This window comes from Aquarana catesbeiana, linkage group LG09, assembly GCF_042186555.1.
Source record: "Aquarana catesbeiana isolate 2022-GZ linkage group LG09, ASM4218655v1, whole genome shotgun sequence".
In the NCBI taxonomy this organism is placed as follows: domain Eukaryota; kingdom Metazoa; phylum Chordata; class Amphibia; order Anura; family Ranidae; genus Aquarana; species Aquarana catesbeiana.
In genome coordinates, this window is record NC_133332.1 from 57820902 (window position 1) to 57836675 (window position 15774).

The following is a 15774-nucleotide window of genomic DNA, read 5'->3' on the forward strand; positions in this document are numbered from 1 at the left end:
TTAAGGGGAACCCTGTGCCAAATGTAAAAAAAAAATAGCATAGGGGTCCCCCCAAAATCCATACCAGACCCTTCAGGTCTGGTATGGATTTTTAGGGGAACCCTGCACCAAAATTCACATGGGGGTGCTGAGATCTGGGGGTCCCCTTGTTAAAGGGGGTTTCCAGATTCCTATAAGCCCCCCGCCCGCAAACCCCCACAACCACCGGGCAAGGGTTGTGGGGATGAGGCCCTTGCCCCCATCAACATGGGGACAAGGTGCTTTAGGGGGCTACTCCCATGTTGAGGGCATGTGGCCTGGTATGGTTAGGGGGGCGCTCTCTCATCCCCCCCTTTTCCTGCGGCCTGCCAGGTTACGTGCTCAGATAAAGGCCTGGTATGGATTTTGGGGGGACCCCCATGCATTTTTTTTTTATTTTTGGTTCGGGGTTCCCCTTAATATTCATACCAGACCCAAAGGACCTGGTAATGGACTGGGGGGGACCCATGCTGTTTTTTTCAATGAGTTTTATCTTTATTGCCGAGACCCGACAATTCGTTACAGCCACGATCAGTTTTAAATGACTTTTTTTCCTTTAGAAATGTCATTTTGCTGTGGTATTGTTCTAAACGCAGGCAAAATGCGCCACTTTACAGGCATACTATAGACACTCTCCAGGCATGATATTTAAAGGAATATTTAATTTTCATTGTTTTACTTTAAACTGGGTACTTTAATATAACTGGGTACTAACATTTATGCTGCATACACACGGTCGGAATTTCCATAAAAAAAAGTGTGATGGGAGCTTTTGGTCGGATATTCCGACCGTGTGTATGCTCCATCCAATTTTTTCTGTCTGAATTTCTGCCAGCAAAATATTTAGAGCTGGTTCTCTATTTTTCCGATGGAAAAAGTTCTTGACGGAAATTCCGTTTGTCTGTATGCAATTCCGACGCACAAAAAAAACGCATGATCGGAAACAATTCGACGCATGCTCGGAAGCATTGAACGTCATTTTCTCGGCTCGTCATAGTGTTGTACATCACCGTGTTCTTGACGGTCGAAAGTTCAGAGAACTTTTGTGTGACCGTGTGTATGCAAGCCAAGCTTGAGCGGAATTCTGTCGGAAAAAACATCCAAGATTTCCCGCTCGTGTGTACGGGGCATTATAGGTAAAGTTGATTCAGGGAAAATCCGATTGCATCTCTAGGATCAGGAAGGAATTTTTTCCCCTGCTGTAGCAAATTGGATCCTGCTTTTCTCTTTTGTTTTTTTTGCCTTCCTCTGGATCAACTGTGGGTATAGAATTGGGTATATGAGATTATATGATATTTTTTATTTTATTTATTTATTTTGTTTATGGTTGAACTAGATGGACTTGTGTCTTTTTTTCAACCTGACTAACTATGTAACTTTAAGCATTATTAAAATCACTGCCCCCGAAAAAACGTCAGTTTTTTTAAAACTTTTTTTGCATTGATACATGTCCCCTGGGGCAGGACCCGGGTCCCCAAACACTTTTTATGACAATAACTTGCATATAAGCCTTTAAAATGAGCACTTTTGGTTTTTCATGTTAGTGTTCCATAGACTTTAACAGGGCTCCGCAGCTTTTGAATTTGCCGCGAACACCGCATAATGTTCATTGTTTGCCGAACGTTCGAACAACCAAAGTTCAGCCCGAACTTATGCTCGGGCTGAACCGCTCGCAAATCCCTACCTGCCAGTTTGTCTTGCACAAAAGAGGAAAAAATTGTTCACTTTAAGAAGTATACAACAGAAAATGTGAGCTGGCAGGATGCTGGATTATCCAAATATAACTAAATAGTACAGGAAGAGAAAGACCAAACAAAGGATTAGATGTGTGGACATGCTGGCTCCACTTGAATAAATTAAAGAAATCATACTGAGAACGGTACAAAGCCTGCCAGTGCTGAACTCTTTTTGATAATGCCAATTACTTGGCTGTTTGCAGCATCAATGTTTTGTGAGCTATTCACTTGAAACATGCATTCAGCTAGTTTAGCCACAATAGTATTAAGGGTTAATGCTAGAAGATTAGTATTACAGTGGGACAAAAAAACATTTTAAGGAGAGATCGACAATATAAACCTCCATACTCCTCTCTCTAGAGAGGTTTACGTCAATGGAGAAAGATGTCAAAAGTTCAAAATCTGGTGCAGCTGTGCATAGAAACAATGATAGCTCTAGGCTTTGCGAGGCCTTACCTTAAACTTGAGGCCCCACTCATGCTCATAATGGGAAAAATAATTCAAGCGCTAAAAATGAACTATATAAATTGCATTTATGGTCGTGGCCCTAAGACTGAGACAAATGTGGATCACATAAACACGCGACAAGACTCACAACATAAATAGACCTTAGGTGTGGCTTTTGGTCGTCTAGTAGGTATGGCAAGAAAAGGGGCCATACCCAAGATAAGTAATGGATGATTGTGGAGGAGAATTTGCTGAGAAGTGCTGTAAAAAGGGGAATGGGAGGGATCTTATCGTGCACTTGAACTGACAAAGAGAAAGGGGAAGTGGTCAGCTTAAATACCCTCCGGGCTCCTTCCATATAATCAGGCCAGCATACTGGCCTTCTAATATATAAAGAGCCCTAAATCCTATCAACTACGAATTTACAGTTTCTAGAATTTTCTCCAACTAATTCTTCTTTAATCACATATATATACTATGAAGCGTTACCCCTATGGGGCCACTGAGTGTAGTATTTCCACTTGTCACCCTGCTCAGCCCGGCATTCAGTTCCAGTCACTCTCCAGACAATGAACACAGTCCATTGGCTTTTTTTTATTTTATTGAGGGGTTAAATTTGGATGGGGTAAAGGGATTATGAGATGCCCAGAATCAATAAGGATAATTAATGAGATGATTGATTGGAAACTCTATTCACATTTCTAAAGCTTCAGACTCCTCCAGCACAACGCTTATTTGTAGACTGTGACTTTCTCTGCAATAATAGTTCCTGGCACAACTAGCCCATGGTTAGCATACCTCCCAACTGTCCCTGATTTCGAGGGACTGTCCCTGATTTGGAGCAATGTCCCTCTGTCCCTCATTCCTCCTCATTTGTCCCTCATTTTGGTCTGATCTATATAGATGTATATAAAATGCACTTTTTATCTATCAAAAAGTATTTTCCAGCGCTAAACCTTTCATCTGATTTCTAAGTTGTTGCACTTGTAAATTCCAAAAGCCAATATAAAGGAATAGAAGCGGTAAAAAAAGCACTTGGGTGGGTTTAACCAATCTTGTTTTTTTGTACAATTCTCCTTTAAGGGGGTGTGGCAAGGGGTGTGTCTTATGTCTGCATACTTTTGCTGATAGGTGTCCCTCATTCCCATCTCAAAAATTGTGGGAGGTATGGATTAGGCCCAACTCTGAATTAGGTCTAACATTTAAGGATTTGCCATTTGCTGGCAGGGGACCGCGGGCCCCTTTGGTGTAGCAAACGATGACAGAAGAGTCTTTTAGTGCTATCTGTATCAAGGTGGACTACTGATCCCAGTCAGTCCTGTGCAGGCTCTGACAGCCCTCCTGGTTGCAGCAGCCTGACTCTAACGCCAGTAACATCACAGTCTCTCCCTCTGGCTCTACATCCACTCCTGGCATGCCTCTCCCAGATCTCCCGATTGTGCCTGTCACTCACCGACATGGGTGGCTCCCTCCTGAAGATTTGCCCGGCAGTGTTCCCTGCTTTCCGCGCCTGCTCCTGTTCAAGAAACCTCTCTTCTGGTTGTATGAGGGGCTTCCTGTCCAGCTTCGAGCCCCTGGCCCAAGGTCACCCCTCCCCAGACTGGGGAGCTCCCTCCAAGGCCCCGACAGCCTAAAACTCCATCTCTCAGTTCTTCCACCCGACAACTCCTCCCCCCAGCAGGCTTACCCTGAGTAAATGAAGGAGGCCTGCCCCCTGCCAATCCTAGTTGGGTATTGGTCAGGGCTCCCTGTGACACCTCATGCCACTCCAATCTTCTCCCCACCCCTCTTTTCTAGAACCCCCTATAAACCAGAGTGAGGCGCCAGAGAGATGAAGCCACATCTGAGTCACCTGCCGCTGCTCTAAACCACTCCCAGCCCCACAGATCAAAACAAACACTAGGCCTGCCTAAATTTACCTGCACTAACTGAAAAAATATTAACTCTAGTACCTACCAATGTAGAGGGTGCTACAATATAATTTTGTGTACAATTTGTGTGCGTGTAATATATATATATATTAGAAATATATATATATTACACGCACACAAATATAGATAACATTTGTGCAGCTGCTACTAGCAATATGTTTAAGGTATAACAAGAGCCAAAGCCATATTTCTCCATTTACATGAAGGTCAGGTTAATATAACCAGTACAGTTCCCCCTTACATTAGAGTGAGCAGGATGCCCCCTTACAGTGTAAGGGGAACTTTGATGTAAGGGGGAATGTTGCAGACTTTGGTGTAAGGGGAAACTCTGATGTAGGGTGGGGGAGGGCTCTTTAGTGACAAGATCACCTATTATCAGAGTCCACTGCGTTCCCCTTTACTTCAGAGTTTCCCTTTATTTCATTGTCCACAGAGTTCTAACTTGCATTTAAAATGGAAACTCTAATGTGGGGGGACTCTGGTCACCATAGAACACCTTCTGCAGAGTGAATGCACTAAGGTACGGGTTACTGATATATGGGGTAACCTTTATATCAGTGCCCTATTACCCTACTGTATTTACTGCCCCTTACATCAGTGATCCCCCCTCAGATGGCCTTGCTAGCCTGTCACTGACCACCACTCAGGTGCACCATGCAGGGCTCAGGCAGATGGTCCTCTCTGGGCTTCAGCTTGGTGGCTCTCGTTTCATCCTATATTAGACTACGAGACTGTGCAGCCATAATACAAGAGATAGTCAGAGACTGCAGACATAGTACAGGAGATGGTCAGAGACTACAGACATAGTACAGGAGATGGTCAGAGACTGCAGACATAGTACAGGAGATGGTCAGAGATTGCAGATATGATACAGGAGATGGTCAGAGAGTTTTGGGACATGTTACAAGTGATGGTCAGAGACTGCATACATGATACAGGAGATGGTCAGAGAGTTTGCGGACATTATACAGGAGATGGTCAGAGACTGCAGACATAGTACAGGAGATGGTTTAGAGACTGCAGACATACTACAGGAGATGGTCAGATAGTGTGCAGATATGATATTGGAGATGGTGATCGACTTCAGACATAAAACACAAGATGGTCAGAGACTGCAGACATGGTACAGGAGATGGTCAGGGACTGCAGACATAGTATAGGAGATGGTCAGAGACTGCAGGCACAGTAAAGGAGATGGTCAGAGGCTGCAGACATAATTGGGCTGAAATTGCACCCGGGTCACATGTGAATCGCACAGAATGCTCAGCGCGTTCATCTGTTTTTCATAGTGTGAACCTGCCCTGTGACCTGGAACCCACACTTTGCTCCACTAACTTGCCTAGAAGGGGGTCACTAGTATGGGCACCTGGATCAATTTTCCACATTTCTTTTGGGGTATCAAGGGCCACCCCCTTTGTGGAAGACAGCATCTCTTTTACTTGGGGGGGGAGAGGACATGTGCTAAGGGGGGTTGATTTCATATCTAAGCCCCCTTGTAGCACAGGTCCTAAAGTGCCCCCTAGAACATTTCCCCCCCAAATCACTCAAAGTAACCTGTAGGCTTGTTCCCCCCTCACCCTCTTGTTCATGCCCCCTCCTCTGGAAGACTCACTTTGGATTTGTTTAGTTGATCTCAGACCAGCAGCGTGATGTGCCTCCTCCCCCCTCTTCCTCTGTGTCCAGGAAAACATCACAGCGGGAGGAGGAGGGGCGGGTTCAGTTCACTCCACAGCACTCTGTACTGTGTATATGTCGGGACTGCAGGGAGAGATGTCTGCTCTGCTATAAAAAGTGGAGCTTGTGGGCAGCATACAGGAATGAAGATACCCCGCACAAGACAAGCTGTGGGCATTCAGGGAGTCTGATTCGCCGGGGAGGTTGAGGTATGGGCAAGTATAGGCAGCCACGAGGCCCCTGGGAGTGCGAGGCCTTAGGCGACCTCCAAATTTGCCTCTGCATAGAAACCAATCATCCTCCAGGTTTTATTGTTAAAGCTTAACTAACCACTTCAGCCCCGAAAGAATTTACCCCCTTCCTGACCAGAGCACTTTTTGCGATTTGGCACTGCGTCGCTTTAACTGACAATTGCGCGGTCATGCGACGTGGCTCCCAAACAAAATTGATGTCCTTTTTTCCCCACAAATAGAGCTTTCTTTTGGTGGTATTTGATCGCCTCTGCATTTTTTATTTCTTGCGCTATAAACAAAAATAGAGCGACAATTTTGAAAAAAAGCATTATTTTTTACTTTTTTCTATAATAAATATCCCCCAAAAATATATAAAAAAAACAATTTTTTTCCTCAGTTTAGGCCGATACGTATTCTTATACATATTTTTGGTAAAAAAAATCGCAATAAGCCATTATTGATCGGTTTGCGCAAAAGTTATAGCGTTTACAAAATAGGGGATAGTTTTATGGCATTTTTATTAATATTTTTTTTTTTTTAAATGGCGGCGATCAGCGATTTTTATCATGACTGCGACATTATGGCGGACACATCGGACATTTTTGACACATTTTTGGGACCATTGTCATTTATACAGCAATCAGTGCTATAAAAATGCACTGATTCCTGTGTAAATGACACTGGCAGTAAAGGGGTTAACCACTAGGGGGCGGGGAGGGGTTAAATCAGTACTAGGGAGTGTTTTATAACTGTCAGGGGGATGGGCTGTGTGTGTGATGTCACAGATCTCTGCTCCGATGACAGGGAGCAGAGATCGAGTGACACTTGTCATTAGGCAGAACGGGGAGATGCTGTTTACATCAACATCTCCCCGTTCTTCCTCCCCGTGAGGCGATCGCGGGTATCCCCACGGCGATCGAGTCCGCGGGACCCGCGACCCGACTCACAGAGCTTGCCGCGGGCGCTGAAGTTAGAAGCTGATTGGCTACCATGCACAGCTGCACTAGATTTTGCACTCTCCAGTTTTAGTTAATCAACCTTAATGCATGCCATTGTAATCTAACTTGAAAATGCTAGTTATCTGCCTTTTTTTTCTGGCTTCGATGCTTTCAGTGACTCAAAACAAGTATTCAGCAAATGCCTCTGGAATTCTGGTTCTGCATTCGTGTTTTGGGTCAGTGACTCAATAAATGTTGAAGATCAGATTCAGAATGACAGGTTTTCTGTTAAAGCAGTATTAAACCCAAAAGCAAACATTTAATACAGTGCCTTGCAAAAGTATTCACCCCCCCCCCCCCCCTTGGCATTTTTCGTGTTTTGTGGCCTCACAACCTGGAATTAACATGGATTGTTTGAGGATTTGCATAATTTAATTCATAGAGCATGCCCACAACTTTGAAGATGTTTATTTTTTTTAATGTAAAACAAACAACAAATAGGACAAAATAACAGAAAAAGTCAATGTGTATAACTATTCACCCCCCAAAGGCAAAACTTTGTAGAGCCACCTTTTGCGGCTATCACAGCTCCAAATAGCATTGGATAAGTCTCTATGAGCTTGCCACATCTTACCACTGGGATCTTTGCCCATTCCTCCTTGCAAAACTGCTCCAGCTCCTTCAAGTTGGATGGTTTGTGCTTGTGAACAGCAATCTTTAAGTCTGACCACAGATTTTTTATTGGATTGAGGTCTGAGCTTTGACTAGACCATTCCAACACATTTACATGTTTCCCCTTAAACCATGCAAGTGTTGCTTTAGCAGTGTGTTTGGAGTCATTGTCCTGCTGGAAGGTGAACCTCCGTCCTAGCCTCAAATCACACACAGAGTGGTACAGGTTTTGCTCATGAATATCCCTGTATTTAGCACCATCCATCTTTCCCTCAACCCTGACCAGTTTCCCAGTCCAGACTGCTGAAAAACATCCCCACAGCATGATGCTGCCACCACCATGTTTCACTGTGGGGGATGGTGTTCTTTGGTGATGTGATGTGTTGGATTTGCGCCAGACAAGGCGTTTTCTTTGATGGCCAAAAAGTTAAGTTTTAGTCTCATCAGACCAGAGCACCTTCTGCCATACATTTTGGGAGTCTCCCACATGCCTTTTTGCAAATGCAAAACGTGCCATTTTGTTTTTTGCTGAAAGTATTGGCTTTCTTCTGGCCACTCTGCCATAAAGCCCTACTCTATGGAGCGTACGTCTTATTGTCGTCCTATGTACAGATACTCCAGTCTCTGCTGTGGAACTCTGCAGCTCCTCCAGGGTTACCTTAGGTCTCTGTGCTGCCTCTCTGATTAATGCCCTCCTTGCCCGGTCCGTGAGTTTTGGTGTGTGGCCGTCTCTTGGCAGGTTTGCTGTTGTGCCATGTTCTTTCCATTTGGTTATGATAGATTTGATGGTGCTCCTAGGGATCATCAAAGATTTGTTTTTTTTAATAACCTAACTTGTACTTCTCAACAACATTGTCTCTTACTTGTTTGGAGAGTTCCTTGGTCTTCATGGCAGTGTTTGGTTAGTGGTGCCTCTTGCTTAGGTGTTGCAGCCTCTGGGGCCTTTTAAAAAGGTGTGTATCTGTAATAACAGATTATGTGACACTTAGATTGCACACAGGAGGACATCATTTCACTAATTATGTGACTTCTGAAGGTAATTGGTTGCACCAGAGCTTTTTATGGGCTTCATAACAAAGGGGGTGAATACATACGCACATGCCAATTATCAGTTTATTTCTGAAAAATAGTTTTATGTATATATTTTTCTAATTTTACTTCACCAACTTAGACTATTGTGTTCTGATCCATCACATATAATTCAGATTAAAAAAAACATTGAACTAAAGGCTGTAATGTAACAAAATAGGTAAAAAGCCAAATGGGGTGAATACTTTTGCAAGGCACTGTATATTACCATGATAGCTTACCAATTCTTAAATGTGATGGCTGCAATAATTTTCTTTTGTAGGCTTTTTTTTCAACTGGTGAGCTGGCCAGTAAGTCTGTTGTTTTTCAAAAGCTCTCTTCCAGATGTATTGGTTTACTGGAATGAGACAAACCATTTCACAAATGCAGGGGTGCTTACAATGATCAGCATTCATTTAAACCTTTACCCCAAAGTGAAAAAACATGAAATGGTTTGCTTTAAGTGATTGTAAAGTGTGAGCTGGAATTTGGCTTCATTTTGTAAGTGTATTTAAATCTGCTACAATATCTAAAACCCTCCTCCCTTGGACTGACAATTCTGCTGTCCAAATGTATTTATTTCTCTTGTGTTCACTTTGTTGCTGCGTGGCAAAAAAAAGCATTACCTATTTATCTATCTGTTTGTGGTTATGTATATTTTTCTTAATAGTATTTTTGAATATGCTTTCTATATTGTTGTTAAGCTTTTTAGAATGCCACAGGCTGACTGATTTACTGTTTTTGTACTGTATTTTGGTTTGCTCCTGTGTATTCCCCATTCTGTTTGCTGTTAGTTAGACCAGCACTTACTATAATTTAAAACTCCCACTTTCATTATGCGCCTAGGTAGTTCCTGCCTATGTAGAATGCAGGCTTGGGAAAGTCCTTGTACAATACAAGAAAGACTGGGGAACACCCTCTGTATCTGCAAAGCTACAATAAACTACACTTCATTCTACTTTTGAGTACTCTTGAGTTTAACTGCCTGTGGATCTTATAAAGCCAACAAATTGCCCTTTGGACTGGCTGGGTCTCAAGAGGTATGCCTTTTGCATAAAGAAAGGCCTGGAGTCAGAAAAGAATGAACGCAGGGCCGCCATGACAGGGTTAAAAGGGTGTTGCCTTATGAGTTTATGTGAAATCTCCATTAATAACTGTAAAATATTGTAAAAATTAATATATTTCATTTAGCTGGCATCTATGAAAGACGGGCAAAAAGGGTTTCAGTTAAGCTTATTTTTCAGGGTAACAAGGGGTTTGGTATGGGCAAGGTGTTTCTGGGCAGTTTCGCATTATTAAAATAGCACTTACATGATTGGTGGGGAGGGCGGTAGCAAGTGGGGCTGCAGAAAGGGGAGATCTGTAGGAGGGTCTCAGTTCTTCAGTGTTTGAAGCATGCTTGAGACAACTGCCAACCTCCCGCCCTTACTGTGTTCAGTGGTTTTTGGTCTGAGGTTGGACCGTGATCTGGTGGCATTGTCGTGGCAGTCTGCAGGGTACAAGGTCCTTTATATGGGTTTAATACAACAAGTAGTTGGCGCAAAAAAGACAAACGAATCCTAGTTTACAATGATGTGCATAAACAATAAGGAAAAGAAAATTCCATAGCAATTAAAAATAAAAATAAAAAAGTTAGTCCATGTTGTGACACTGCAGATGAAGGAAGCAGGAATAAAGTGTAAAATCCACATTCAGGGCAGCCTTCCAATGGGAGTGAAAGCCATATCCCAGTAGCACTATAAAACAAGGAGAAAGAGGCGCCTCTGGGTGCAGACGTTTAAAACAATTTATTATAAAATACAGCAACAGCTGGTAATGCACTCACATTTTGGAAGAAAAAAGTAGACAAAAGAATGTCCCAAAGCAATCAAGGGGATCCGTGGGGTCATCTAATCTCGGCTGATGGATGGCAGAGACTCTGGGCAGTCTGTGGACGCTGGATGTTTTCCGGCCGAACAGCGGAGACAGGCTCCAGAGAGAGGCTTGGATAGCATCCGATCAGGCGAGGGATGATGACGTCACTCGATATGCGACGCGTTTCCTGAGCTGGCTCACCGTGAATGGTGTGACGGCGGCGCTCCTTTGTCAAGCATCCTTTGTACTACACATACACACCCTTATATGTTACCCATTCCATGTAGCGACTATTTTTATTTTTATTTTATATTAATATAATAATATACCATCCATATCTTTTTATCACCTATAGGAGTTCGAACTTATCGATCTATATGCAGCATATATCATATTGTGGTTGCGCACACATATATGCGCACACATATGCTTGCTTACACACCTGTTTTATGCCCAATAGATGACACATGTGGTCACCATTCATTTGTATATGTATATATGTGTATATAATTGACTTTTTTGTATATGTATATAGGTGTATATAATTGCTTGTGTATATATATATATATATATATACACATGAATTTTCCTTTTCCTTTTCCAGTTCTTCTCCTATTATTGTGTCACAGCCCTCTGCCCCCGTCTATTCCATTCATTACATTTGTGTATATTATGATATTTTTTCCCGTCCTTTTTCACATTGTCCCCTTTCTCCTTCCTTCCCATTGTAGCTAATAGCTTTTAGTTTTCTTCTTTTTCACATTAGCACTACATATCCCTTCTCATCGTCCTTCTCCTCGATTCCCTCCTCTGCTGACACTTCTATACACCAGATTCTAGGCCCATCCTCTATTCCGCCCCCATTCCGCCCCCTTCCCCCTTCAGTGCTCTCTATTTAAACTTCCTCTTCAGCTCCCAGCCAATCTGCTTGACAAAGGAGCGCCGCCGTCACACCACTCACGGTGAGCCAGCTCAGGAAACGCGTCACATATCGAGTGACGTCATCATCCCTCGCCTGATCGGATGCTATCCAAGCCTCTCTCTGGAGCCTGTCTCCGCTGTTCGGCCGGAAAACATCCAGCGTCCACAGACTGCCCAGAGTCTCTGCCATCCATCAGCCGAGATTAGATGACCCCACGGATCCCCTTGATTGCTTTGGGACATTCTTTTGCCTACTTTTTTCTTCCAAAATGTGAGTGCATTACCAGCTGCTGCTGTATTTTTTAATAAATTGTTTTAAACGTCTGCACCCAGAGGCGCCTCTTTCTCCTTGCTTTATATGGGTTTGATTATGGAAAAATATGTACATTTGTAGGGGCCCATCCTTGGGTACGACTCCCATTATTATGGTTGGGACCTGACCTCGGTGTGGCTCTCATTATTGTGGTTGGGACCTGTCCTCAGTATGGCTCCCATTATTGTGGTTGGGACCCGTCCTCGGTACGGCTCCCATTATTATGGTTGGGACTCGTCCTCGGTATGGCTCCCATTATTATGGTTGGGACCCGTTCTCGGTATGGCTCCCATTTTTATGGTTGGGACCCGTTCTCGGTATGGCTCCCATTATTATGGTTGGGACCCGTCCTCGGTATGGCTCCCATTATTATGGTTGGGACCCATCGTTGGTACGGCTCCCATTATTATGGTTGGTGGTATCTGCTTGTAGTTGTTTGTCTCTCAGTCGGTGCTTGTTGCTGCTTGGAGGCCTAAACATCTGCAGTGGTTACGCAGGTACTAGAAGTAGATGCCCATAAAGACCTTGTGACTCCTATTTGTCAGACTGTTCTAGATGTTCATGTTTCATATGTTTATATGTTGATATGTTTTTTTTAATGTGCTTAATAAAAGGCTGCTACAGCCATTAAACTCCATCTTGGGTTTCATCTTTCTTAAGAAAAAGGTTAGCGGTGGAGTGGTGGTCCAGCAGTCAGCAGAACAGAGTATCTTTATACCCTGGTCAAGTGACATTTGAGACAAACACTCTTTTTTTAATAGGAAGGCTTGTGAGCATTGGGGGTTATTTACTAAGACTGTAGAGTGCAAAATCTGATGCAGCTCTGCAGAGAAACCAATCAGCTTCCAGGTTTTATTGCCAAAGCTTATTTAAACAAGCTGATTTTAGAAGGTCATTGGCTACCATCTACAGCTGGACCAGGTTCTGAGTGCACCAGTTTTAGTAAATCTACTCCATTGTCTCCACTAGACATGTGCAGAAGGAAACAATTTGTTTTGTTTCAGATAGATTTGTTATGTTACTCATTTTGTTTTGTTGATTTGTTTCCGAATTTTAGTTTTATTTCATTTCGCTAAATTTTGTTTCATTTATTAATTTTCTAAAGAATTCCAAATTTTCAGAACAATTTGAATTCAGATCGGTCAAAAATGATCGACTGATTAGAATTCTGTGTGAAGAATTGCTGGTTGTCAAGGAGTGTGCCAGGAAGCTGGCCACTGCGTCCTTAACAACTGATGAGTCATCTTTCTGAAAAAAAAAAACGGCATGAGGCCCCCCTATCCATACCAGGCCCTTCCACATTCCAAAAAGCCCCCTACCCGCAGACCCCCACAACCACCGCCCAGGGATGTGGGGAGGAGGCCCTTGTGGGGACAAAGTGATTTGGGGCTCTGCCCCCCCTGCCCAAAAGCACCCCCCCCATGTTGAGGGCATGTGGCCTGGTATAAACTAAAATTGTGCGCTAGCATAAATATAACATATAATGAGGTTTTACGATTGAAAAGCTCCTTAGGGTAATACCCGGAGCTATAGTATGTTTAAATCCCAGTGCAGAGAAATAACAAAACAACAAATTAAAACTGTAAAATGTATCGTATCTCCATAAAAAATTAGTAGAAAGAAAAAAAGGTAAAGTTCTAAACGTGCGATTGGACCCCCAATCGCTTGAAAGACACCACATTCAGTCCATAAAAGACAAGTTAGCAAAAACAAAGTATGTGAGGAGGAAAAGCTGTTCCTTTGATGTGTCACATCAGGGTAGAAAGGTGAAAGATGCAGAAAGACACTTCCAAGCCACCGATAGTTGCGGGAGAGGAGTAATGGATGTACCCTTACCCCACTTGTTGGACCTCCTCTGTGGCGAGGTCATACGAGCTTGCAGATATAACCCTCTGCAGGTACAGATGAAAATCGATGTCCGGGTCTTGTTTATGAGCACCACCAACTCTAAGCTGATCTTACTGCAAATGGCGATGACCCCCAGCTTTGCAGTCTGGGAGTCACTTCAGGCTTAAGTGATGGTATCCAGAGAAGTTCAGGGGTAGTGATGTGCACATCAGATCAGAGGATTTTTTTTGTAGCAGTGCCTTAGTCAAATTCCCCTTATACAAGTGCCAAATACTTATCGCCAGAGTGACACCGCCCAGGGATGTGGGGAGGAGGCCCTTGTGGGGACAAAGTGATTTGGGGCTCTACCCCCCTGCCCAAAAGCACCCCCCCATGTTGAGGGCATGTGGCCTGGTATGGCACGCTCGTCCCCTCCCTGTCCTGATCTGCTGGGCTGAATGCTCAAATAAGGGTCTGGTATGGATTTTGGGGAGACCCCACGCCGTTTAAAAAAATTAACTGGTGTGGGGTTCCCCTTATAATCAGAAGGGCCTGTTATGGATTGGTGGGGAACCCTACACTGTTTTTTTCAGAATTTTCTATTGCTGGCATTCTTTTGTTGCCCGTGTTCCTTCCGGGGGCCGCATGTGCACAGGAGCCGCAGGTCATTGCACATGCTCCTGAAGAAACGGCACGGGTGGCCGTTCCTTCAGAACGCATGCGCCGATGACATAATCGGCACAGTATATATTAAAAATCTCCTAAACAGTGCACGTTTAGGAGATATTTACAGTGCCTATAGGTAAGCCTTATTCTAGGCTTACCTACAGGTACAAAACATTAGAAGGAGGTTTACAACCTCTTTAAGGACGTGGCGGCTGGCTTTCCAGCCTGCTCCTGAACAACCAGCTATTCTTCACACAGAATTTGAATCGGTCGATCATTTTTTGACTGATCCAAATTCGAATTGTTCGAATTTGGATCTTCCTTAGAAAATGAATATACGAAATGAAATGTAATGCATTTCAACAAAATTTATTGCTATTTCATTCAGAGATTTGGATACATCCAAAAATTCATCCGTATTTATACTCGGACCAAAACGAATTGCACATGTCTAGTCTTCACTCCTCTGCAACAAATACCCGCAGATGCACTCAATAAATGTAAACAATGCAGACCACCTCCTGCGCACGAGTGTGATCGCCGAACTCTGATTCTCACACATCCACTTTGCAATAAAAAAAGAGGATGTTCCATGCTTTGCTGCCCTCTCAGGACTGGAGACACTCCTATAGCATACTACAAAGACAAAGAAGAGAGGGTGCACCAAAACATCAACCACAATATAGCTCAATCCACTACACATGCTCCTTCGCTTGGGAAAACACCACCTGGATCTTTACTGGCTAATGCGTTTCAAGGGGTGCCCCCTCTTCCTCAGAGCCAAACCTTGGGACACCCTTCAAAATGCGTAAGCCGGTAAAGATCCAGGTGGTGTTTTCCCAAGCGAAGGAGCATGTGTAGTGGATCAAGCTATATTGTGGTTGATGTTTTGTTGATAAGCTTTGCATTCACAATGGTTTCTGAGTATATCTATTTTGGTTTACAAATAAATTAGGACAATGTGGAAGGCTGGTGCCCCCTTTCTTTGTTTTTTGTAGATGTGCAGGAGGAAGGAAGAAGAGTATTTTTCAGTGTACATAGTAAAGAAGTTGTCCCCTCTGGTAATAGTTTCTGTACTTTTTTAAACATTGGGAGTTCCATTTTTCCCTACCTTATCCAAGTTATTAACCCCTAATAAAACAACAAAAACAAGCCAAGGACTGCTTTCTGTGTTGGAATGCTTTAAGGAAATGCTGTGTTGCCTGAGGTTTTTGTATATTGATTTTGATACCCTCAGTACTATTGTTTTTTTTTTTAATTATTTAAAAATGTAACCCAGAGGAGGGGATATTGTATTGATATCAGATGGATTCTTCTAACCCTGATGAAGGGGGTGGTCTTGGACCCCCAAAACACACTGGCTACTTTTTGGATTGTCCCCGACTTTTTTTAGAATATTGTTGTATCTGGACCTCTTGCGTTAATGAGTATTAACATAGGACATAAAAAAAAAAAAAAAAAAAGATCACAAGGTGG